At 42.3% G+C, this 24,809-nt stretch overlaps 1 protein-coding gene across 2 annotated transcripts in view; it reads left to right on the forward strand.

Moving 5' to 3' along the window:
* The window catches only part of foxk2b (forkhead box K2b), a 129,733-nt gene that overhangs the window by 100,158 nt on the left and 4,766 nt on the right, over positions 1–24,809 (forward strand). The window lies entirely within an intron of this gene.

Here is a 24,809-nt window from a genome sequence, read left to right on the forward strand (position 1 = left end):
TTCCTCTTCCTCTTCGCGCCCCCCCCCCCCTCAAACAGCCAGCAGTGCAGTGAGTTTTATCCACCGGGTAGCTGAGCTGCACAGGCCAGCAAGTTTCAACGTTCAATGCTCGGTCTGCTGAATTAGGTGACCTCAGTTGGCCACTACAGTGGGTTTGATCAACCAGTTTTCTTGCTCCTAATTGCTATGCTGCGGACCCAGCATAACCGATGAGAAATAGATGAGGCTCATCTGTCATGTCCCAGGGTTGAATAACTGTTTAGGTTCATGGCCACTTTGGTGACTTAAAACATTTGATGTCATAAAGTAGCATTATAATTTTATATTACATTCTTTTTCAGAGTTTCACGTACTCTATTTCAAAATCATGTTTATGGTATTAAAGAAGTTAACAGGAGCAAATAAAGATTGAAACGTAACCAAAGTTAAAATGGAGCAGCCTCATGCTGGTAGGATAATCCGAGCTTTATCCCCATAATTCTCAAACACTTGGATTGCTAGTTCTGGTCCGGTGACTGAAGCATTTGCCGCAAAGAATGGGTGAGAAAAATTAGCCAATCAAGCCAGGCCACTCCCTAGCTACTATAGCATGGGAAATGGGGTTAAGAATGGTTTGCTTGGTAACTGTTGGGGAGTGGAAGGACTCCTGAACCTGGGGAGAAGGAAAACACAAAGGATGGGCAGATGTACTGTAACAAAGTAAAAGGATTGTTCAAGAGGCAATGAGATTTAACACAGATATATTCACTGGGTTGGTAACTCATTCTTATTTAAGCTACATGTGAAATAGTGCAATCTTGTTACATTCAAGTAAGTTGTGTCTAAATGGAGTTGCGTTAACATTTTACTGACACCAAATTGCTGTAGATTAGCTTTGTAGATCATCCCATCTTTGTGCACTATATTAAATATGATGCTTATCACCGAATCTTTAAACATTAGTACAGGACGACAGCATTGTCCCATTTCTTTCCTATACAAGTCACTGCACTTCAAAGTAATTCATTGTACATGAAGTACTTTTGTGATCTTTGTGAGATGTGGAAAGGTGCTATATAAATGCAAATCCTTCTTCTGTCTGAAGAAATATCTTCCTTTCCCTCTACTTCCCCCTCCCCACTACCTCACTACAGTCCAAAGCAACTTGTGCTGTCCATCACTGGGTGTTGAGGTTATTTTAACCCTTTGTGAATATCAATAGATAAACCAACAGGAGGCTTACTCGATTGAAAATCTGTACGGTAGTAGATAACATTGCTAACATTCATATCTGGCATCAATCCAATTTACAATTGCTTTGTTGGAGTGGTGTCCTTCTCCAGGTGAGGATTAAGACCTTAAAGAATTCAGCAAATATGAGATCAATAAAAGGGTCTGAAATCAGCACCTTAGGAATTGTACCACTGATGTATTTTTTCCATCTGGTAAATTTGAGAAATTAACAACTGGATTTAGTTTTTTTTTGTTACCCAAACTCATTTATAAACAACATCAAGTACTTGGCTGAATATCATTAATCCACTTGAGCTAAACTTCATTTGTTTGTCTTAACACACACAGTAAAGGTTGTGTCGTTAATAGTGTCTCTTCTGTTAAGTATGACCATGTAACTTTCTACACCCTTTTGGAACAAAATTAAAAGTTTGCATTACAACTGAGCCTTAAAAGTTGTACAGCAAGAAGCGAGGGAATTGCAACATATTGGAATGATTAGTGTGTTTCACAATGTTCTGGGAAAGGGCAGGAAATAATTTTAATTCAATCTTTTGTATATTGGAAAGCATAAGCCATTTTGTTACTGACAGGCTGTCATGCAGACGTATTCTTCTGTAGGAGGGCTGCAAAAGGGTTTTTTGTAAAACATATAGGTGTTGCAGGACACATCAGCAACTGCAGATTTGTTTTAAATTTCACTAATTGATTGGAAAGCAAAATGTCAGCTGGAACTAACGACGTTTCAAATTTTACATTATGACTATGGGAAACAAGGGAGTAATGTGTATTAGCAAGTAGTTTAATAGCATTTTCTGTTGCTGTTGCATTCAAAGAGTCTTTTAGTTTCCCTTTTACTGCAGTACAAAGATTCAAAAAAATCAACAGCGATACTAGCCAAACTTCTTTTTAAAGCTAAATTTGTAGCAGTGTGAAGAACGCTTCACGGTGTGGCCTTCTGTATATGGAGGAAGGATATTATGGTTAACACCTTTTTTAATGTTTCCAAAGTTCAATTCACTTTTTTTCCATGGGAAGGGTATGCTGCCCTCCAGTCTCCTTCTCCCACCCCCCTCCAAAAAAAAATAACATTCCATGCTTTACCAGGCCACAAATCTGGTGATACAAGAAACAGTAAGTAAGAGGGAGTATGTGCAAACTGTTTCTAGAATTCAGCCTTGCCACTCTTCAGCCTGTCAATAGATGGGTAAGAATAGGCCAGTACTGGCCCAGATTTTAACCCTCTGCTCAGTGCATCCCTTAATACTGTAGAAATTGAGAATTAAAGCATGGTCAGTCAAACATGCAACTCAACACACCATACTATACCGTGCCACTCATGGCATTCTGAGAGGTTATAGTGATCACTTGTATGGGAATAGAGGGAGAGGCAAATAATGATGCTGCAGTGGTATGGATAAGGTACATCACTGAGCCAGAATAAAAGGTAGGTTTACTTTTGTTAAATCTGCTTTGGTAGTTGATGCTCATGCTGACACTCGGGCCGAAATTCCCCTGGTGTGTGCCTCCAGGGGGCCAATAATGGGGTGCGAAACTGTTTACGCCCCGGGCCTGGGGGGGGGGAGGGAGGAGGAGTGTGTGCTACCAGCTCCCACGTATTTGCGCGGGAGTTAGCGGAAGCACAAATCCAGTAGCGCCCCAGCGATGGCATCATCGCCTCGCGCGCCAACCCCTTTCTGCCCATCGTGAACCAGGCCCCACACCCATTACAAAAATGGGAGGTGAGTCATTGATTATTTTTTTTTTCCCAGGCTTACCGGTCGGTGGTTTTGCAGGATCCAGGCCACAATCGTGCAGCCCAGCCCGCCATTTTGTGGTGGCTGGGGCCATGGCACCCGCATCCCTGGTAGCCCAGTGGAGGCCATCAAAGGGGCTTGCAGAGCTCGCAGCATCCCTTCCCTTTAATGGAAGGAGAGAGGTGTTGAAACCAGTCAGCACTACTTGGAGAGGCCGCGTAGCGCTCCGCGATGCATCCTGGTAATGCCACCAATCCAGCCCTGAATGGAAGTAGAGTGCGCGACATTGCACTCCATTTCCTGTGAGGGCGGAAATCCGAATTTCACTTCCAGGGCGGGAAGTCTGCGTCCCGGAGACGTTATCGCCCTCAACCGGGCAGATAGTCAATTTCACTCCCTAAGTTCTTAAAGTGGAAAATTGCTTAATTCTCCAGATTTCACACTGGAATTGTGAATACTCGTTCACAAAAAAAAGCTTTGATTGTGGCAGAACAGGAAAGAAGCTCATCATGGTCCAGCCTCTGAACAGTTGTAATTTTGATATGTGTACATTGTGTAAATCTCATGGTCATTTCATATATAACCTTTTAAAGCCAGCATAGTAAGTCTTCATGCCATCTAGCAGGATTTTAACCCATGTTTAATGTCTTTAATATTTTTGCACATCTGTTTGGCTCATACCAATAATTTTTTTGTCAAATGACTATATTACTGTATGTGGAACCCAGGCTGTAGGGATTCTGATTTTTCACAATACGTCTAAAGAACTGCTGGCCAAGATCTTTGAGCATGCACAGAAATTGTACCTGTCAAAGTATTGTGCTGGTTGGTTGTTGAGGTATATTGTGGCGGGGGCTAGGAATACGGCTCGAGATTTTTGTTCATGTATCTTTACTTTCCCCACCTCATTTAGATTTTAGATGTGAAAGCATGCTATTCTCTCAAGGGAGGGAAAATGAAGGGATGAGTAATCGAGCCATTCTTGCTATAGCTACTACAAGAGCAGTGGTTACCGGTTATCTATTTCCTGTCATGGAATAGGAATAATACGGTAGAGGTGAAAGGAAGGAGATGTATGTACTTCCGAAAGTTATTAATACCACATTAAAACATTGCACGTTAGGCTAAATGATATCATGGGATTAAGATCTTTCACCTCTGCTCTGGATTTGAATCCAGCTCAGACTGTTGTAAAGGTCCAGCATGTAATCAGTGCAGGGCAATTTAATCATGTTTCCAGAGGATGCAAGCTCATAGGACAACTCAGAATTTGCCACTGGTGAGACTAAAATAAAGGTTGTGTGAAAATAGAAAGTGTTCTTCATGCTGAAATAGAGGAATGCATTTGAGAGTTGACATTAAAGATGCTTTTTGGGAGGTAGAGGAAGTTTTACTTTGCATCTAACTATGATTGTTCCTGACCTGCAGGTGCTTGAGATGGATATTAGGATCCGAAAGTATTCATTCCTCGGCATATATATTCTTGCGTATGACATCACTAAAAATGTGTTGTTTGCATTTTACTTAAATGCTCATTTACCTCTAGCTCAATATTCTGGGTTTATTAATACTGGTTTGCTGCCACCTGGAAGTAGATATTTTTACAGAACATTAACGTCAATGGGAATAGTCCAACATTTCCATTTGTGCTGTCAATTGAAGGGGATTCCTATGTGAAATAGTTGATTCCATGCTATCCTTTACAAACACTGGAACAAAGCAGTCTCAAATGCAGATTAGTAAATATGCTGCTTTTATGACATTTAGATTATGTGGCAATTCAATAGAATCCACTTCCTCTTTCAACTCAACACTACCGCAAGCTTTAACCAAACTTTATAACTTTCATTGGGTTCCTCAAGAAAAGGGGCCAGCTCTGATCAGCCCACTTCCTCTTGCAAAACTGCAAGTAGTTTCACTTTAATAACTTTTTTGTAATTTTTGGCAAACTAATTTTATCTCCAAACAGTAAATTTAGGAAAAAATATTTTGGCGTGGTGAATATGTATGTATGTATGAGATGCCAAGTTTATGCTATTTCCCACTGATTAACTGCGTGGCAAAACAGGCATTTTAAACTACCACTGAAGGATGAATGTATTTTCATTTATTATTTGTTTAGGAGGGACATTGGTGTTTTGACTTAAATGACTGTTGTTTGTTTTGTTGACTCCAGTCAAATTACTATAAGTTTTTGAATGCGCAAGATAAATTATATATTCTCTTTTAAAAATAATTGAGAGTATTTGTTTTAAATGAAAAATCAGCATGAGCAATAGCACTTGATCTTGTTTCAGAGGGTTACAAGATTGTCTTAATCTTACAAGAGGTTATGGATACTTAATTGCTGATGGTCAAATATATGAGAAGCATCTGGGGTTTAATTTCCTCTGGTAGCCTGCCAGTTAACACATTTGTGTATTTTTTCAACTCTCGTTAACTCATGACTAATAGCCCACAAAAGGAATTTTATCTGAGCACCCAAACTATTGGAGGAAATTAAGTCTATTTAGTCAAATTTCTGATGTGTGTGTGAATTTGGACCCAACCCTTTAAAGTATAGCACCTGCAATATACTTGTAAAATGTTGATCCACATATTTTCCTAGGGCTGTCACAGTAAAATGGCATACCAATGAGTGCAAAATAAAAAGCTCTGTGTTCTCCCATTGTTTCTGTTGCGATAACTACCCTGGCATGAGCATGATTCCAATTCCTTTTAATTTGAATTGCTGATGCACAAGTTTGAATGTTTGCAAGCACTCACTGGGTTTACATCAGTATGTTGATTGATTCCATCTGCCTTCATAGGGTGAGGATGAGGAATAGAATAAAGGGAACAGCCCTTATGATTACACTTTTACTTGGGTGTAATTACATTCGATTACTCCAATTATCACTTCTTGTCAGTATAGGTGTTGCCTGTATTTAAAAAGGAGGCAGACAAAAAGCAGGAAACTCTAGACCAGTTAGCCTAACATCTGTCATTGGGAAAATGCTGGAGTCCATTATTAAGGAAGCGGTAGCGGGACATTTGGAAAAGCATAATTCAATCAAGCAAGATTCAGCATGGTTTTAAGAAAGGGAAATCATGTTTGACAAATTTGCTGGAGTTCTTTGAGGATGTAACAATCAGGGCGGATAAGAGGGAACCAGTGGATGTGGTGTATTTGGATTTCCAGAAGGCATTCGATAAGAGGTTACTCCACAAGATAAAAGTTCACAGGGTTGGAGGTAATAGTTTGCCAATCCTCTAGCCATGCTAATATAACAGAAAACAGAGAGTTGCGATAAATGGGGCATTTTCAGGTTGGCAAAAACAGTAACTTGTGGGGTGCCACAGGGATCGGTGCTGGGTCCTCAACTATTTACAATCTATAGTAATGACTTAGATGAAGGAACCGAGTGTAATATAGCCAAGTTTGCTGATGATACAAAGATGGGTGTGAAAGCAAATTGTGAGGAGGACACACACAATCTACAAAGAGGTATAGACAGGCTGAGTGGGCAAAAATTTGACAGATGGCGTACAATGTGGCAAAATGAGATTATCCACTTTGGCAGAAATCAATAGAAAAGCAAATTATAATTTAAATGGAGAAAAATTGCAAAGTGCTGCAGTACAGGGAGACCTGGAGGTCCTTGTGCATATGAAACAAAAAATTAGTGTGCAGGTACAACAAGTAATCAGGAAGGCAAATGGAATGTTGGCCTTTATTGAAAGGGGGATAGAGTATAAAAGCAGAGAAGTCCTGTTACAACTGTACATGGTATTGGTAAGGCCATACCTAAAGTATTGCGTACAATTTTAGTTTCCTATTTAAAGAAGGATATACTTGCATTTGAGGCTGTTCAGAGAAGGTTCATTAGGTTGATTCCTGAACTGAGGGGGGTTGACTTATGAAGGTAGGTTGTGCCTATACTCATTGGAGTTCAGAAGAATGAAAGGCGATCTTCTTGAAACATTTAAGATAATTATGGGGCTTGACAAGGTGGATGCAGAGAGGATATTTCCACTCATTGGGAAAATTAAAATCAGGGTACATAGTCTCAGTCTCAGAATAAGGGGCCACCCATTTAAAACAGATGAGGAGGAATTTCTTCTAAGGGTTGTAAATCTATGGAATTCTCTGCCCCAGAGAGCTGTGGAGGCTGGGCCATTGAATATATTTAAGGTGGCGATAGACAGATTTTTGACCGATAAGGGAGTAAAGGATTATGGGGAGCGGGCAGGGAAGTGAAGCTGAGTCTGATCAGATCAGCCATGATCTTAATGAATGGTGGAGCAGGCTCGAGGGGCCTACTCCTGCTCCTACTTCTGTTTCTACATTCTAATTCACTTCTATTGCATGCACTTGTTTTTATTTCCCTTTGTATTGCAGTGTCTTAAAGGAAATGTCTCCATTTTAGGATTGAACATTTTGGGGTAGTTGATGGGATGATCAACCTATAAGAACAGGCAATTTCTTTTATGTATGTGCTTTCCAACTGATGGACTTGTGTATATGAGGTTCGGTAGCATTGTAGTTATGTTACTAGGTTAGAAATCCAGAGCCCTGGACTAATGATCTGGAGACATTACTTCAAATCCCACCACGGCAGCTGTGCAATTTAAAATTTAAATTAGTAAATCTGGAGTAAAAATCTAGGATCAGTAATGGTGACCATGAAACTACCAGATTGTTGTAAAACTCCATCTGGTTCAGTAATGTCCTTTAGGGAAGGAAATATGCCGTCCTTACCTGGTCTGGCCTATATGTGACTCCAGATACACAGCGATGTGGTTGACTCATACCTACCTTCTGAAATGGCCTAGCAAGCCCTTGTTGTACAAAGCTGCTACAAAGAAGTATGATACGCTGCAGCGGTTCAAGAAGGTGGCTCACCATCTTCTCGAGGGCAATTCGGGATGGGCAATAAATACTGGTCTTGCCAGCAACACCCACATCCTGTGAATGAATCTTTTTTTAAATAATCCCTAGCAGAGGTTTTATATCAAGTACTATTGAGTTTTCAGACAGTCATAATGGTTATTTTTGTGTCTGTCCTATCCCCATAACGGCAAAGACTAAAGAGATAGAGTATCTTACAGAACAGAATGGATGACCTCAAATAAAAACTCTACCAAAGACACCAACAGTTTCCCTGAAAACTCAATAAGCAACCCTACGTGATGGGAAGTTAAGGGGGCAGACCAGTATCAGTAGAAATGACCTCTGTCCTGCATCATTCAAGACTAGGCTCCTGCTGGTTCAGCTCGATTAACCTAATACTAACACCAGCTTTCTTTCTCCAAACCCACGTCCAGACTTGGGGTGAGAGGCAAGAGATGGAGGCAAAACTAACAACTTGCAGAGGTTATATTCATGTATCTAGATTGAGGAAATCATCCAAAAGTTCAGCTATTTTCTAAACTCGGTGGATGTGATGTAGTGTGTTTACATTAGTTGAAGAGCAGAATCCTGCCTGGCATGTTAATGGGAGGAGTAGGTTCCCTGTGACCCAGAGAGAAGGGATAGATATTGTCTGTTTCCCAAACAAATGGCAAGTTTTCCAGGTAGCCTGAATTTTCTGAAGATTCAAAATACATTAATCATACTTGCATTTAAGGCCCTTTTGCTTTGCCAAATGCTTTACAATGTGATTTATTTAAAACCATGGAATTGGCTGTTGTCATGCAGGCGGCCGCTCCATCAACATAGGATGAATGGTCTGTCAACCATTTTCGCAGGTAAGTCAGCAGTACTAGAGAGAGAGAGAGACTATTCAAAACATTAACCTATCTCTCTAGCTCTTATACATACTGACTGCCTTTTATTTCTGCTTTTGAATTACAGTTTTATTTGTAGTGTTTTTAGGTTTTATTGACTGAGGGAGAACTTCCTGCTTTTCAAAAAGTGATGGGATCTTAATGTCCAATTGAAAGGCAGGCAGGATTCTGGTTTACTGTCGCATGTGAAAGACTAGTTTGACAATGTGATACACTTTCAGCATTGAAGTGTCAGCATAGCTTATGTGCTCAAGTTGAGCCAGTATTGCTGGTTTAGTACTCTGATTCTGATACAAAACTCTGATGTGAAATTTGATGTGGCTACATTTCAGTAACATAAGTAACTACAAAGTGGAAATAGTTAAGACTAAAGCTCTTTTCATTTTCACCTCATTTCAACTGAGTACTCATGAGTGCTATTGGTGATGAGCATAGTCATCTCAAAACAGCTAGAATCTCTTTGACTTTGGCACATCTCAGGAAATCCACGATTAGCTTCGTGTGCATTGCAGCAATAATGTTTTTGAGTAAATGTAAAGGTATCCTAGTTGTTTTAGAACTTACCCATTTATAGATGACCATCTTCTTTGTTCAACTTCCACATTTCAGGGAGTTGGTTGTCATTATTAACTTAAGGAGGGATGTAGAAGGGATCACTGCTTTGTTGGAGCAGGGGACGAGAAGATGAAATGTTCCCCTGTTAGAACCTAATTTGACCACATTGTAGTTCAACTCTCCTATTAGCAGTTTTTTGATTATAGGCATGCCAGGAAACTGTTGGATTACTAGTTAATCCTGTTTTGCATAGTAATTTAGTGTCGGGTGTACTAACATTACAACTATACTATTTGTACAATGTAATTTTGCTTTGTACCAACATTGCTGTGATATAGATTTGGGGCCCGGAACTAAGTGGAGTGAGACTCTAGTCAGCTTAGGTTGGGTGTTCGCTTATGTAGCAAAAGTTTAGTGTTTTGAAGTAAAAGTTGCATCACTTCTGCACTAAACTTGTGCAAATGCACCCATGAATATTGCTGGGGTTCATAATCTAGGCTGCCATTCCGAGTTGAGTAGTAGGGCTTGTATCTATTTAATTTGATGCAATGAGATCCCTTAGGATAGAATGCCTTACATAATGAACAGAGAAAAGACGTCATGTTCAGATAAACCATTAAGTAAAGACCAGGCCAATTTCAAATAATGGTCCAAAGCCATATTCATATTGACAAAGCCCTATTGCATGAAACATTGGATTCTTCTGCGATTTTGCATCCAAACTTAAAAGAATTTAGCCATCGCATGTGGCTGGTTAACTCAAGTCACTGTGAGAAGGAAAGACTTAAGAGAAGGGATAACCATCCGTGGCTAACTAAGGAAATAAGGGATGGTATCAAATTGAAAACAAGGGCATACAAAGTGGCCAAGACTCGTGGGAGGACAGATCTGTAAATCTGTGAATTCTCTGCCCCAGAGAGCTGTGTAGGCTGCATCATTAAATATATTTAAGGCGGAAGTGGACACATTTTTCAGCGATAAGGGAACAAAGGGTCATGGGGATATGGCAGGGAAGTGGAGCTGAGTCCATGATCAGATCAGCCATGATCTTATTAAATGGCGGAGCAGGCTTGAGGGGTCAATTGGCCTAATCCTGCTCCTATTTCTTATGTTCTGTGGCACTGGAGTAATTTCCTGTCATGCGAACAGCTTGTTGGATTGCTTCACCTGCTGTGAATACCACAACAGTGTGTCTGACATGAATTGATGCTTTGGTCACCGATATTGAACCAAAAGCAGAAAGACGTCATAGCAAATTTCAGGCAAGAGCAGACCACTGCTCCATCTAGCCTGTCCATTCACTTACTCATTGTTCTTCCTATCAATTCTCCCTCAGACCTCTTCTAGAGAGAAAGTCACAGACTAAACATTTTTTTTCCTTGCTCAATGGTCTAAATTCAATCATTCATCGTGTAGCGGTCTGCTGAATGCTGTCCCATAACATGATATCTATCCTTTTTGAAGTAGGGGGACCAAAACTGGGCACAACTGGCCCCATACAATTTTAAAATCACTTGGTTTACAGTTGGATTTTTTTCTTTTGATCTAGGGACAGAGTTGATGGTGTTGGTGACCTGTCCATCTCTCCTCTTCAATAGCAACAGTCTGTTCCTACTGAGTACCTATTCTCTCTCTGCCAAATGTCAGCACTTTGCATGAACTTGCATTAAACTACATCCTACCGGAAAAGGCAGCATCTAGAAATCCAGAAGTTGTGCACACTGGTGGTTGTCATTTTCCTTTGCTCCCATTTGGAACCCACCTGTTATTTAGATAACTTTAAGCTGATTTATCTCAGTCATTTATAAAATGATAAACAACAGTGGTCTGAAAATGGATCTTTGTGACACACCACTAACAGACTTTTAAGGTAGATGTCTAGCCATTGTTCCTATCTGGAGAACTGCATTCAGTTCTGGGCACCACACCTCAGGAAGGATATATTGGTCTTGGAGGAAGTGCAGCGCAGATTCACCGGAATGATACCAGGCTAAAAGGGTTAAATTATTAGGACAGGTTCCATAGACTAGGCTTGTATTCTAGAGTTCATTAATCTCCAGGACACTGCTGTGAGAAACCCTAGAGAAAAATCGTGCTTCTAGAAAAAATTTCACTAGTTATAAAAAATATTTGGGGGTGGGGGGGAGCTGCTTGACTGACTGTCAAGAATCATCCAATCGGGTCATTAATTTACATTCCAATTGGGATAGGAAGGCCGTGCACCATGATGATGGACATGTTGGGTGACCAGTAGCAAGGTGGGGTGGTTGGAGGCAGGAGGTCATGTGATGAAACCCCCAGGAATATGTCCAGCCAGAATTGACAACCCTGTTGTATTTCCTTGAGTATCGAGATTATAGGGTGATCTAATTGAGGTGTTTAAGACGACAAAAGCATTTGATAGGGTAGATAGTTCCTCCAGCAGGGAGACCTGAACAAGGGGACATAACCTGAAAATTGGAGTTAGACTGTTCAGAGGTGATGTCAGGAAGCACTTCTTCACCTACACGGTAGTGGAAATATGGACCTAGCCCTCAAACAGACATTGAGGCTAGGACAATGAACAAAACTGATACAGATTTTTGTTAAGGGTATTGAAGGATATGGAGCAAAGGAGGGTAAATGGAGTCGAACTACAGATTGGCCATGGTCTGGCTGACTGCTGTTCCTATTTAATAGTTGCCTTTGAAAAGCTATTGTTTCACCCAATTCAATGCATTTCTATTTATCCCATAAGGAGTTGACTATTATGGGGGAATATCTGAATTATTCCAACAAGATGTCCCCATGGTGTCAGATACTTCCATTGTGTCACCCTTCTCCACAAGATTGGTATACAGATTTCTTTTGACTTGGTGGTCAAGTGGCCTTGGGATGAATCGATCACTGCATTTGACTAGTTCTGTCTAATAATTTTGCATTGCCTGGAAACTTTGATCAATAATTATATCCAAATCCTTTTAACTAAGAAGGAAAGCACTTTATTGTTTGCATGTTTCCTGTTACAATATGCATTAAACTCATTATCTACAGTCCAGTGTGGCAATAGAGAAGCCAGTACTCTAAGCAAACAATTAATGTCACTCCCTGACAACAAAAGGTGCATCATAAATACTGTGATTTCCTGCAAGCGGGCAAGTTGTGGCATTGACAGTAGTGCTGGAATCTGACAACTGACAGGAAATCGTAGGACTTGAAGCACACACATCATAATTTTCAAGTATAGAATGCTACTCTGAACAAAATCACTAATCTCTATGGTGTTTGGTCCCAACAGTTAACATTTGAGGTGTTGAATTATATATGGACCTTTGGGAGGTTTGCTGGACCTGCAGGCAGGTTATCTCCCCAAGCTACCCAGTTTTTTTTCCAGCTCATGCAGTGTTCTGCTGAAATAATCAGTAACATTAGTGATAATGCAACTCAAACATCACAATTAGCCTCATTACTGTAATGTTGATACTAACTAGTGAACACCTACAATAACAGCTACTTGCATTTATATACAGGCAGTACTTTCAACATAGAGAAATATCCTAAGGTGCTTTGCAGAGGCAAACCCCCCCCCCCCCCCCCAAAATGGATGCTGAGCCAAACGAGGTGGTGTTGGGAAAGGTGGTCAAAAAGTTGGGTTTTAAGGAGGATCTTAAAAGATGAGACAGAAGGGGGATGGGCAGATAATTCCAGAGCGTGGGCCGAGGCAGCTGCAGACACACTGCCAATAGCGGGGTGAGAAGAAGGATGAATGTACAAGAAGCCAGGTCAGGAATGGAAGTTTTTGGGGGGGGGGGGGGGTGCTATTGTAGGTCTGGAGGAATTTATAGAGATGGAAGGGGAATTTGGAATGAAGGGATTCAAACTGAATAGAATTTAAAATTGGAAGTGTTCCGAGAATCAGTGGAGCTTGGCTAGAACGGTGAGCGGGCAACAGAGTTTTGGATCAGCTAAATGTAGGTAGAGTGGAGGATGTGAGGTCACCAGGAGAACATTGGAATAATCAAGTCTAGAGGTGACCAACCCATAGGAGAGGGTTTGAACAGCAGATAAGAACAGGATTAGGCCATTCAGCCAGTGGAGCCTGTTCAATCAGTTTATTAGATCAGTACTGATCTGTACCTCAACTCCATTTACCCAGCTTGCCTCCATATCCCTTGATACCCTTAACTAACAACAAATCTATCAATCTTGGTATTGAAATGTCAATTAACCCAGCATCTCTCGTCTTTTGGGGGAATAGTGTTCCAGATTTCCACTACCCTTTGGGGAAAAATGCATCCTGATTTCAGTCCCAACTGACCTAGCTCTAATTTTAAGTTTATGCCCTCTTGTTCTTGATTCCCCCATCGAAAGAAATAGTTCCTCTGTACCTACCCTATCAAATCCCTTTGTCATTTCAAACATTGGATTAGATCACCTTAAACCTCTAAACTGAAGGTAATAGAAACCCAATGCTTTTTCATTTTTCTAATAATCTCTTGTGAAAAACCTTATCAAATGCCTTGTGAAAAATTTCATATAGACAACATTCCTAAAGACGCTGTTATCCACCAAGCTAGTGACTTAAAAAAAAATATTCAACTAGGTTAGTCAAACATGACCTACCCTTCTGAAATCCATGTTGACTTCTCTGATCAGTCCATACTTCTCCAAGTGATCAGTCACGTTGTCCTTGCTAGATTTCAGTAACCTCCCCATAATTGATAAATTGATGGGCTGAGGTAGTGGGAAATGTTATGGAGGTGGAAGTCTGTTGTCTTTGTGAAGGAGATAATATTGCGTCTAATAGGATGCGAAAGTTACAAGTCTAGTTTAGCTTGAGGCAGTGGCCAGGGAGTGACTGGAATGCCAGAAAGGACATGGAGTTTGTGGCTATGGTGAAGATGATGGCTTCAATTTTTTCAATGTATAAGTGGGGAAATTGCAGATCATCCAAGACTGGATGTTGATTAAGCAGCCTGGAAGCAGGCAATGGAGGTGTTGAGCAATGCAGAGCCGAGTATTGTCGATGTATATCTGGGAGCTGATTATAGTCTTTGGATGATAACAAGGAAGAGGGGGTGAGGGCAAAGGATAGACGTTTGGCAACAACATAGGGGTAGGAAGGGAAACCATTTCTGGAGATGATCTATCTACAGTTGGATAAGTAAGAGTTCAACCAAGTAAGGCCAGCCCTACTCAGTGGGTCAATGGAGTAGAGGTATTAGAAAAGGATGGTGCAGTCAACCATGTTGTAGAGGGGGATGAGGGGGCGTTCTTTATAACCTACCTCTTTGACCAAGTTTTGGTCATCTACCATAATATCTTATGTGTCAAATTTATTTGTTTTGTTTTATGACACCCCTGTGAAGCGCCTCAGGATGTTTTACTACGTTAAAGGTGCGATATAAAAACAAATTGTTGTAATGCATAAGGGTCATAATTGCAGAGAGAGTCATAAGAACATAAGAAATAGGAGTAGGCCATTTGGCCCCTCGAACCTGCTCTGCCATTCAATAAGATCATATCTGATCCTGGCCGCAACTCCACTTCCCTGCCTGCTCCCCATAACCCTTGACTCGCTCATCGTTCAAAAATCTGTCTATCTCCACCTTAAATTGATTCAATGACCCAGCCTCCACAGCTCTCTGGGGTAGAGAATTTCAAAGATTCACAACCCTCTGAGAGAAGAAATTCCTCCTAATGTCCATTTTAAATGGGCAACCCCCTTATTCTGAAACTAGGCCTCCTAGTTCTAGATTCCCCCACGAGGGGGAGCATCCTCTCTGCATCTATCCTGTCAAGCCCCCTCAGAATCTTACACGTTTCAAAAATATCACCTCTCAGTCTTTTAAACTCCAATGCGTATAGGCCCAACCTGCTCAACCTTTCTTCATATGACAACCCCTTCATCTCAAGAATCAACCAAGTGAATCTTTTCTGAATTGCCTCCAATGCAGGTATATCCTTCCTTAAATAAGGAGACCAAAACTGTGCGCAGTACTCCAGGTGTGGTCTCACCAATACCCTGTAAAGTTGCAGCAGGACGTCCCTATTTTTATACTCCATCCCCCTTGCAATAAAGGCCAACATTCCATTTGCCTTCCTAATTACTTGCTGTACCTGCATACTAACTTATTGTGTTTCCTGTTCAAGGACCCCCAGATTCCTCTCTACTGCAGCACTTTGAAATATCTCCCCATTTAAATAATAATTTGCTTTGGTAGAAATATAAAAGTGGATAACCGCACATTTTCCCACATTATACTCCATCTGCCAAAGTTTTGCCCACTCTCAGCCTATCTATATCCCTTTGTAGATTATTTGCGTCCTCCTCACAACTTGCTTTCCCACCTATCTTTGTATCATCAGCAAATTTGGCTACATTACACTCGGTCCCTTCATCCAAGTCATTAATATAGATTGTAAATAGTTGAGACCCCAGCACTGTGGCTCCCCACTAGTTACAGTTTGCCAACCTGAAAATGATCCATTTATCCCGACTCTCTGTTTTCTATTAGTTAGCCAATCCTCTATCCATACTAATATATTACCCCCAATTCTGTGAGCTCTTGTCTTGTGCAGTAACCTTTTATGTGGCACCTTATGAAATGCCTTCTGGAAATCTAAGACAACATCTACTGGTTCCCCCTTATCCACCCTGCTTGTTACATCCTCAAAGAACTTCAGAAAATTTGTCAAACATGATTTCCCTTTCATAAAACCATGCTGACTCTGCTTGACTGCATTATGATTTTCTAAATGTCCTGCTTGCTTCCTTAATGGACTCCAACATTTTCATAAAGACATGTTAGGCTAACTGGGCTATAGTTTCCGGCTTTCTGTCTCCCTCCTTTCCTAAATAGGGGTGTTCCATTTGCGGTTTTCCAGTCCGCTGGGACCTCTCCAGAATCCAGGGGATTTTTGTAGATTACAACCAATGCATCCACTATCTCTGCAGTCATCTCTTTTAAGACCTTAAGATTCAGGCCATCAGGTCCAGGGGATTTGTCCACCTTTAGTCCCATTATTTTACCGAGTACTACTTACTTAGTGATTATATTAAGTTCCTCCCTCTAGCCCCTTGATTATCCACAATTGGGATGTTTTTAGTATCTTCTACTGTGAAGACTGATACAAAATATTTGTTCAAAGTCTCTGCCATTTCCCTGTTACCCATTATTAATTCCCCAGTCTCATTCTCTAAGGGGCCAATACTTTAGCTACTCATTTCCTTTTTATATACCTGTAGAAGCTCTTACTGTCTGTCTTTGTATTTCTTGCTAGTTTACTCTCATGAGCTATATTCTCTCTCTTTTTTTTTAAGTCATCCTTTGCTGGTTTCTAAAAATTTCCCAATCCTCTGGCCTTCCACTGTTCTTCGCAACATTGTATGCCTTTGTTTTCAATTTGATACCATCCTTTACTTCCTTAGCCATGGATGGTTCATCCTTCTCTTGGCAAAGATATATTCCAGTGAGAAAGAAAGACTGAGAATGTAGGTCCCTTGCAGTCGGATTCCGGTGAATTTATAATGGGGAACAAAGAAATGGCAGACCAATTGAACAAATACTTCGGTTCTGTCTTCAGGAAGGAAGACACGAATAACCTTCTGAATGTACTAGGGAACAGTGGGTCTAGTGAGAAGGAGGAACTGAAGGATATCCTTATTAGGTGGGAAATTGTGTTGGGGAAATTGATGGGATTGAAGGCTGATAAATCCCCGGGGCCTGATAGTCTGCATCCCAGAGTACTTAAGGAAGTGGCCTAGAAATAGTAGATGCATTGGTGATCATTTTCCAACAGTCTATCGACTCTGGATCAGTTCCTATGGACTGGAGGGTAGCTAATGTAACGCCACTTTTTAAAAAAGGAGGGAGAGAGAAAACAGGTAATTATAGACCAGTTAGCCTGACATCAGTAGTGGGGAAAATGTTGGAATCAATTATTAAAGATGGAATAGCAGCGCATTTGGAAAGCAGTGACAGGATCAGTCCAATCAGCATGGATTTATGACCTGGAAATCATGCTTAATGAATTAAGGGTTCCGGGGAGCGGGCGGGTAAGTGGAGCTGAGTCCACGGCCAGATCAGCCATGATCTTATTGAATGGCGGAGCAGGCTCAAGGAGCTAGATGGCCTACTCCTGTTCCTAATTCTTATGTTCTTATGAATCTTCTGGAATTTTTTGAGGATGTAACTAGCAGAGTGCACAAGGGAGAACCAATGGATGTGATGTATTTGGACTTTCAAAAGGCTTTTGACAAGGTCCCGAACAAGAGATTGGTGTGCAAAGTCAAAAATTGGGGGTAATGTACTGATGTGGATAGGGAACTGGTTGGCAGATAGGAAGCAGAGAGTCGGGATAAACGGGTCCTTTTCAGAATGGCAGGCAGTGACTAGTGGAGTGCCGCAGGGCTCAGTGCAGGGACCCCAGCTCTTTATAATATACATTAACGATTTGGATGAAGGAATTGAATGTAATATCTCCAAGTTTGCAGATGACACTAAACTGGGTGGCGGTGTGAGCTGTGAGGGGGATGCTAAGAGGCTGCAGGGTGACTTGGACAGGTTGGGTGAGTGGGCAAATGCATGGCAGATGCAGTATAATGTGGATAAATGTGAGGTTATCCATTTTGGGGGCAAAAACACGAAGGCAGAATATTATCTGAATGGCGGCAGATTAGGAAGAGGGGAGGTGCTACGAGACCTGGGTGTCATGGTTCATCAGTCATTGAAGGTTGGCATGCAGGTACAACAGGCGGTGAAGAAGGCAAATGGTATGTTGGCCTTCATAGCTAGGGGATTTGAGTATAGGAGCAGGGAGGTCTTACTGCAGTTGTACAGGGCCTTAGTGAGGCCTCACCTGGAATATTGTGTTCAGTTTTGGTCTCCAAATCTGAGGAAGGACATTCTTGCTATTGAGGGAGTGCAGCGAAGGTTCACCAGACTAATTCCAGGGATGGCTGGACTATCATATGAGGAGAGACTGGATCAACTGGAGTTTAGAAGGATGAGAGGGGATCTCATAGAAACGTATAAGATTCTGACGGGACTGGACAGGTTAGATGGGGGAAGAATGTTCCCGATGTTGGGGAAGTCCAGAACCAGGTGACACAGTCTTAGGATAAGGGGTAGGCCATTTAGAACGGAGGTGAGGAGAAAGTTCTTCACTCAGAGAGTTGTTAACTTGTGGAATTCCCTGTCGCAGAGAGTTGTTGATGCCAGTTCATTGGATATATTCAAGAGGGAGTTAGTTATGGCTAAGGGGATCAAGGGGTATGGAGAGAAAGCAGGAAAGGGGTACTGAGGGAATGATGAGCCATGATCTTATTGAATGGTGGTGCAGGCTCGAAGGGCCAAATGGCCTACTCCTGCACCTATTTTCTATGTTTCCAATGAAATATCTCCTTAAATGTTTGCCACTGCTTTTCTGCAGTCTTACCTTTTTAATATATTTTCCCAGTCCATTTTAACCAACTCTGCCTTCATACCTTTGTAATTACTTTTATTTAAGTTCAGGAAACTAGTTTGTGACCTAGCTTTCTCGCCCTCAAACCTGAATTTGAAATTCTAACGTGATGATCGCTCTTCCCAAGAGAATCCTTCACTATGAGATCATTAATTAATCCAGACTCGTTACATATTATCAGATCTAAAATAGTCTTCTCCCTGGTTGGTTCCACAATATATTGTTCCAAGAAACCATCCTGTATATACTCTCTATAAACTCTTTTTCATGGCTATCTTTGCCAATTTGATTTGTCCAATCAATATAAAGATTAAAATCACCCATGATTATTGCCATACCTTTCTTACAAGCCTTCATTATTTCTTGATTTATACTCTGTGCCACAGAGTGCCTATTGTTTGGGGGCCTGTAGTGACTTCTTTCCATTATTCTTTCTTATCTCCAGCCAAACTGATTCTACATCTTGATCTTCTGAACCAATATCATTTCTCACTACTGCACTGATCTCATCCCTTATTAACAGAACTACCCCACCTCCTTTTCCTTTTTACCTATCCTTATGAAATGGCAAATATTCGGTTCCCATCTTTGGTCACCTTGCAACCATGTCTCTGTAATGGCAATCAGTTCATACCCATTTATTTCTATTTGTGCCGTCAACTCATCTATCTTGTTACGAATGCTGCGTGCGTTCAGATATAGAGCTTTTAATTTTGACTTGTGTGTATACGCTCTGATCCTTCCTGTCACACTCTGGTTATCATTACCCCTATCTCTACCCTGTACGTTTGCCTTCTCCTTTCTCTTTGACGTTGACTTTTAAATTTCTGCTCACCGGATCTCCTCCCCGCCCCCCCTCCGCCACTATTTACTGCCCTAGTTATTCAATTCGCCAGGACACTAGCTCTAGCCTGGTTCAAGTGAAGTCTGTTCCGACAGAACAGTTCCCTCCTATCCCAGTACTGGTGTCAGTGCCCCATGAATCAAAACCCATTTCTCCTATACCAATCTTTGAGCTACACATTTACCTCTCTGATCCAATTTACCCTATGCAAATTTGCTTGTGGCTCAGTTAACAATCCAGAGATTATTACCTTTGTGGTTCTGCTTTATAATTTAGCCCCTAGCTGCTCATACTCCCTCAGCAGAACCTCTTCTTTTTTTTTTATCCTACCTATGTCATTGATACCCACGTGGACCACAACAACTGGATCTTTCCCCTCCCACTCCAAGTTCTTTTCTTGTGCAGAGGAGATGTCCTTAACCCTGGCACCAGGTAGGCAACACAGCCTTTGAGACTGACACTCTTGACTGCAGAGAACAGTATCTATCTCCTCTTCTTAGGCGGTCCCTCGTATCGAGGATGACTTGCTTCCACGCCAAAAAGGGATGAGTTCACAGGTGTGTCAATGAAGGACCTAATATTCCAGGTCCTGAACTACATATTGAAGGGTGGAAGATGTCTGTGCGTGGATTTTATTAACGTGTGGTGGCCATCACACACCAGCCACCACACGGGCTTGACAGAGCTAGGTCTTGGTCCATTGGCAAGGATTAACCAAGACGACTCGAGACCAGCTCTGCTGTATGGACATATTGCAGTGTGGGCTGACCCGTGGTGCCCTTGGGCCCTCACCCCTCCTGGGCCCCGATCACATCTCACTGTAATCTCTCGCTGCTCCTTCGCCCCGACCTCGCCGCTCCTGCTGTACCTGCCCACGCTCCAATCACCAACCTGGGTTATGGTGACATCCAATCCAGTTGCCCTCTTCACTGCCGTCGCCCTCCTGGCCAAGCTCATGCTGTACCTTGCTGTGGTACGCTTCTTTTATGGCCCCGACCTGTCGCTGATGGTTTCTCGCAGGTCGGGGCCACCACGCTTTCTATCTATTGCCATTACAGAGACGTGGTTGTAAGGTGACCAAGGATGGGAACTGAATATTCAGGAGTCATTTGTGATTTTTGATTAAGGCCATTTTGATGCTCTGGGATGTGTAGAAAGTTGACTTGAGATATTCAAAAAGGGAGTTGTGGCAAAGTTGGGCATGGACTCATGAACTTCAGAGAGGAAAGAGAAGCTGGAGATGGGGAAGTAGTTTTCATTTTTGGAGTAAGAGGGCGGGGAGAGCAGTTTTGAAAGGGATGAGGGGCAGCACCAGAGAAGAGTGAATCATTTACAATGTCCGCTAGCATAGGTGTTAGGAAGGGACGTTGAGTGGTTAGTAGTAGGAAACAAGTTAAAAGAAAGGCTTGGATTTATATAGTGCCTTTCAAACCACCGGATGTCTCAAAGCGCTTTATAGCCAATTAAGTACTTTTGGAGTGTCGTCACTGTTGTAATGTGGGGAATCATGGCAGCCAATTTGCGCACAGCAAGCTCCCACAAACAGCAATGTGATAACGACCAGATAATCTGTTTTTATCTTGATTGAGGGATAGATATTGGCCAAGACACCGGGATAACTCCCCTGCTCTTTTTCGAAATAATGCCATGGGATCTTTTACATCCACCTGAGCGAGCAGACGGGGCCTCGGTTTAACGTCTCATCTGAAAGATGGCACCTCTGACAGTGCAGCACTCTCTCAGCACTGCACTGGAGTGTCAGCCTAGGTTTTATGTGCTCAAGTTCCTGGAGTGGGATTTGAACCCACAATCTTCAGACTCGGAGGCATGTGTGCTACTCACTTCTTTTAAAAATATCATTTATTCAACGATTAAAAACAATATCCTTTCTGCTCCTCCAACACATTAACATCAAAACCTGAAGTCTAATTTGTCTCCCACAACATATATTAATCGATTGTATTTTAAAAATTGATCGTAACCAAACCTTCTGAATTTCTAGGACATCTTCATCCCAACAGGTCAGTGCCTTTAAAACACAACAACTGCTGCAATTTTTTCTCTTCCACCCCCTCCCCTTCCCCCAACCCCCCCACCCCCAACCCCCTCCCCTCCGCCTCAGTCCGTTCACATTAATCGAGACCAATGTAATCATGGCTCCTAAAGAAAGTGTGGCTGATAATCCCCCCCCCCCCCCATCATTTAATCTCCGGCTCTTCCCTCCTCTCGTGCTCCTTCCCAACTTTTCGGGCAGCTGTTGCTTTCTCCTGCAACCTCCAGCTCTTTTTCATCTCCTGTTTGAACCTTCCCTGCCATTTCAACCTCTTCCTTACATTAGGTTTAAGCTATGCAGCTGCCCCTTTACTAACTTTTCCCTTTCCAGAAGATGCCTCCCCACCCCCCCATTTCCATGTCTCCATCCCCCTCTGACTCCTCACTCTTCAGCTCGTCTGTAATCTCCCGTCCCTGCTCCCCGACAGATACATAATCTCCCTTAGAGAGTCCTCCTGCTAACATGGTTTCTCCAACAGTGCCACTCCCTTCGGCCTCACCTCCACCGCTGACCCTTTGCTCCCCGTTTCTTTTCTCTCTCTGGGGTATCTTGCTTCCTTTTGGCGTATTTGTCTCCCCGCTCCCGTCTTGCTGCCCCTTTAAGGCTCCTGCCTCTTGCAAGCTCTCCTTGACTTGGCCCCTCCTGCTCCCCAAGATGTCTGACTCCGTCTTTCTTTGGAGTACTTACACTTACCCCGCTCCCCCCAGGAACATCCAATTCTTTATGAAGAGCAGAGCCATATTATGGTTCGACTATATCCTTGACTCGTGCTACCCTCTGCTGTCCTTGTCCTTTTCCACCATATTTGGTGTGTTTTCCACCATCTCCATCCTGTTCTCTGCTCTGCAATTTACTGCCTCTGCTTGCGCTCTTTCCTCATTCCATTCGCCGGCTGTGTCCTCCTGCTCTGCTTCTCCGCACTCTCCACTTACACCTCCTGCTCCTTCTCCCATCTCCTCGTCACTCAAGGGGCTTCCCTCTGCTTCACACTGGCAGCGGGTGGTGCCTTTGTGATAACCCCACAGACTCACCGCAGTTATAACACATAGGTCTGGACAGCTTCTTACAAGATGGCCAAAACCAGGTGAAGGTTTGCTATTATTGTCTTGGACATCATGCTGGAAGTACTGCACTCCTTCCATGGTCTTAAATTTCATGCTGTAGGGTAATGACTTCAGCCCCCCTAGAACCCGCACCTTTACATAACGGGTTCCATCTGCTACCCACATTCCTGGATAATATCTCCTCTTTATTGCCGAGCAAATTTTAATATCCCACGACTTCAACTTTCCTATTAAATATTGAGGATGATGTGTTAAGAATGAGACCACCACCTCTTCAGAATACAGCTGAGATACATCCATGAACTTATCACCAACCTTCAAGCTCAATAAAAATCTTCCCACCTCCTCTTGGCCACTGGCCGTCACCTTGAACCCAACATTCGGCTTTGGGTGGCAGGCTCGTCGCAGTCCTCATGTACCACCTGGATAATATCCCAAGCTCTTCTCTCCTTATTTTCGCACTGAACCACCACCATGTTTTCTCTAAACCTCCTGGCCCAAATCTTTGGGCCCTTTATTCTCCCTTCTCCCCTGATTAAATTCATCCTGGGAACACTTCCCTCTGAGGGGCTCTGCACTCCAAGCCCCTCAGCAGCCATGTGGCTGCTAGTTATGGGCCAAAGGCCTTAAAACCTGAAACAACCCAAAAACCCACCACCAACTTTTTACAAACTCACTCCAACTCCCTGCAGTAATCATCAGCATCTGCTCACTCCTAGCCCCTCTCACCTAGAGAGTGCTACCCACTGAGCCATAGCTAACACTCCAGTTCTGCAGAATGACCCTGCAGTAGTGGGTAGTCTTTGCAGAGGAGCTTGAGGGGAGATAGCACTTGATGTGGTCCAGCCAGATCTGCTGTTGGATGGCTAAACCAGTTGTGCACCAGATAGCTGTACACTCAATCCTGCGTTACTTGGACTTGAGGGCGCAAAGATGGGATCATACTGGGATAGGAGAGAGTAAAAGTCTTGCTGGGAACATGGGCAAAGGTGGAGGTAAGGAAGTGGCTGAGCCAATCGACAGCTGCAGAAGTGTTGGGAGTTTGAATGTGCAGTTGTAAGTGACTTGGGGAAGTTTTTTTTTCTGGGACTGATAAAGATTGAAACTGGGTGGGTAGGGGGATGTAGATGGTGAGGGATACAAGGAAACGGTCAGAGATAGCCTTGTCAGTGACAAAGACCATAAGCAGAGAGAGTCCACAAGAGATGGTTGTGTTTATAGGTAGGAGAGTTTATATGGGGGGGGGATAGGTTTAGTGGGCAGGAGTGCAGAGGAGAGATGAGAAGGGGAGCTGAGATGGAGATTGTGATTACCAAAAATGAGCAGTTGCTCAGTACAGAGGCTGAGTGTATCTCACTGAGATACAAACACAATATATAAAAATATAAACACTTTACCTATGCTTACCAAGTTATTCTTTATTCTCAAATTATTCTTTCACTGTCCTATTTTAATATTTTTTCCACTGAAGTTTAAATATTGGCCTACCTTCTGTCTCCCTGCTCTCGCCATCTATTTTGGAGATGAAAGCAACATTCTAAAGATTAGTTTTCTAGTCACTAAAAAGCCTAGATTCTGAAGCTGGCCATTGTTTGGAATGTAACCAGGCCAATCTTTGATGTGGAAATCCTATTAAGACCAGGAAGTAATTGCTATTGATTAACATACTCCACAGATCATCTGTGTCTGGACAAATAAACAAATTTATGGTACTTGGAGTGTTAACATTCATCCAATATTCCTTAGTCTACCTGCTTCTTTGATTTATCCTCCCTGTATTTACAAGATGACCACATAGCTTGGTGGTATCACCAAAAGTCCCATCTTATAAGCCTTTTTTGAATAACAGGGGCTCCAGTTAAAAACCCCTTTAAAATTAGCTGCTGTCTCACAACAAAGTTTGATCAGTACCTTCTGCTTCCTACTGCAATACAGCAAACTAATAAGTCCATGAGCCTTAACCTCTGAATTCCTTCGAAAATGGAGGGAAATTATATCCATTGAGTAGCCTTCTTCCACTAAGATGTCCTACATAACAACAGAGATGACACTTGTAATTAATTGGCTACAACGAGCTTTGGGATATACTGAGGTCAGGAAATGCACTA

The sequence above is a fragment of the Pristiophorus japonicus genome, chromosome 16 (genome assembly GCF_044704955.1).
Source record: "Pristiophorus japonicus isolate sPriJap1 chromosome 16, sPriJap1.hap1, whole genome shotgun sequence".
Lineage (NCBI taxonomy): Eukaryota > Metazoa > Chordata > Chondrichthyes > Pristiophoridae > Pristiophorus > Pristiophorus japonicus.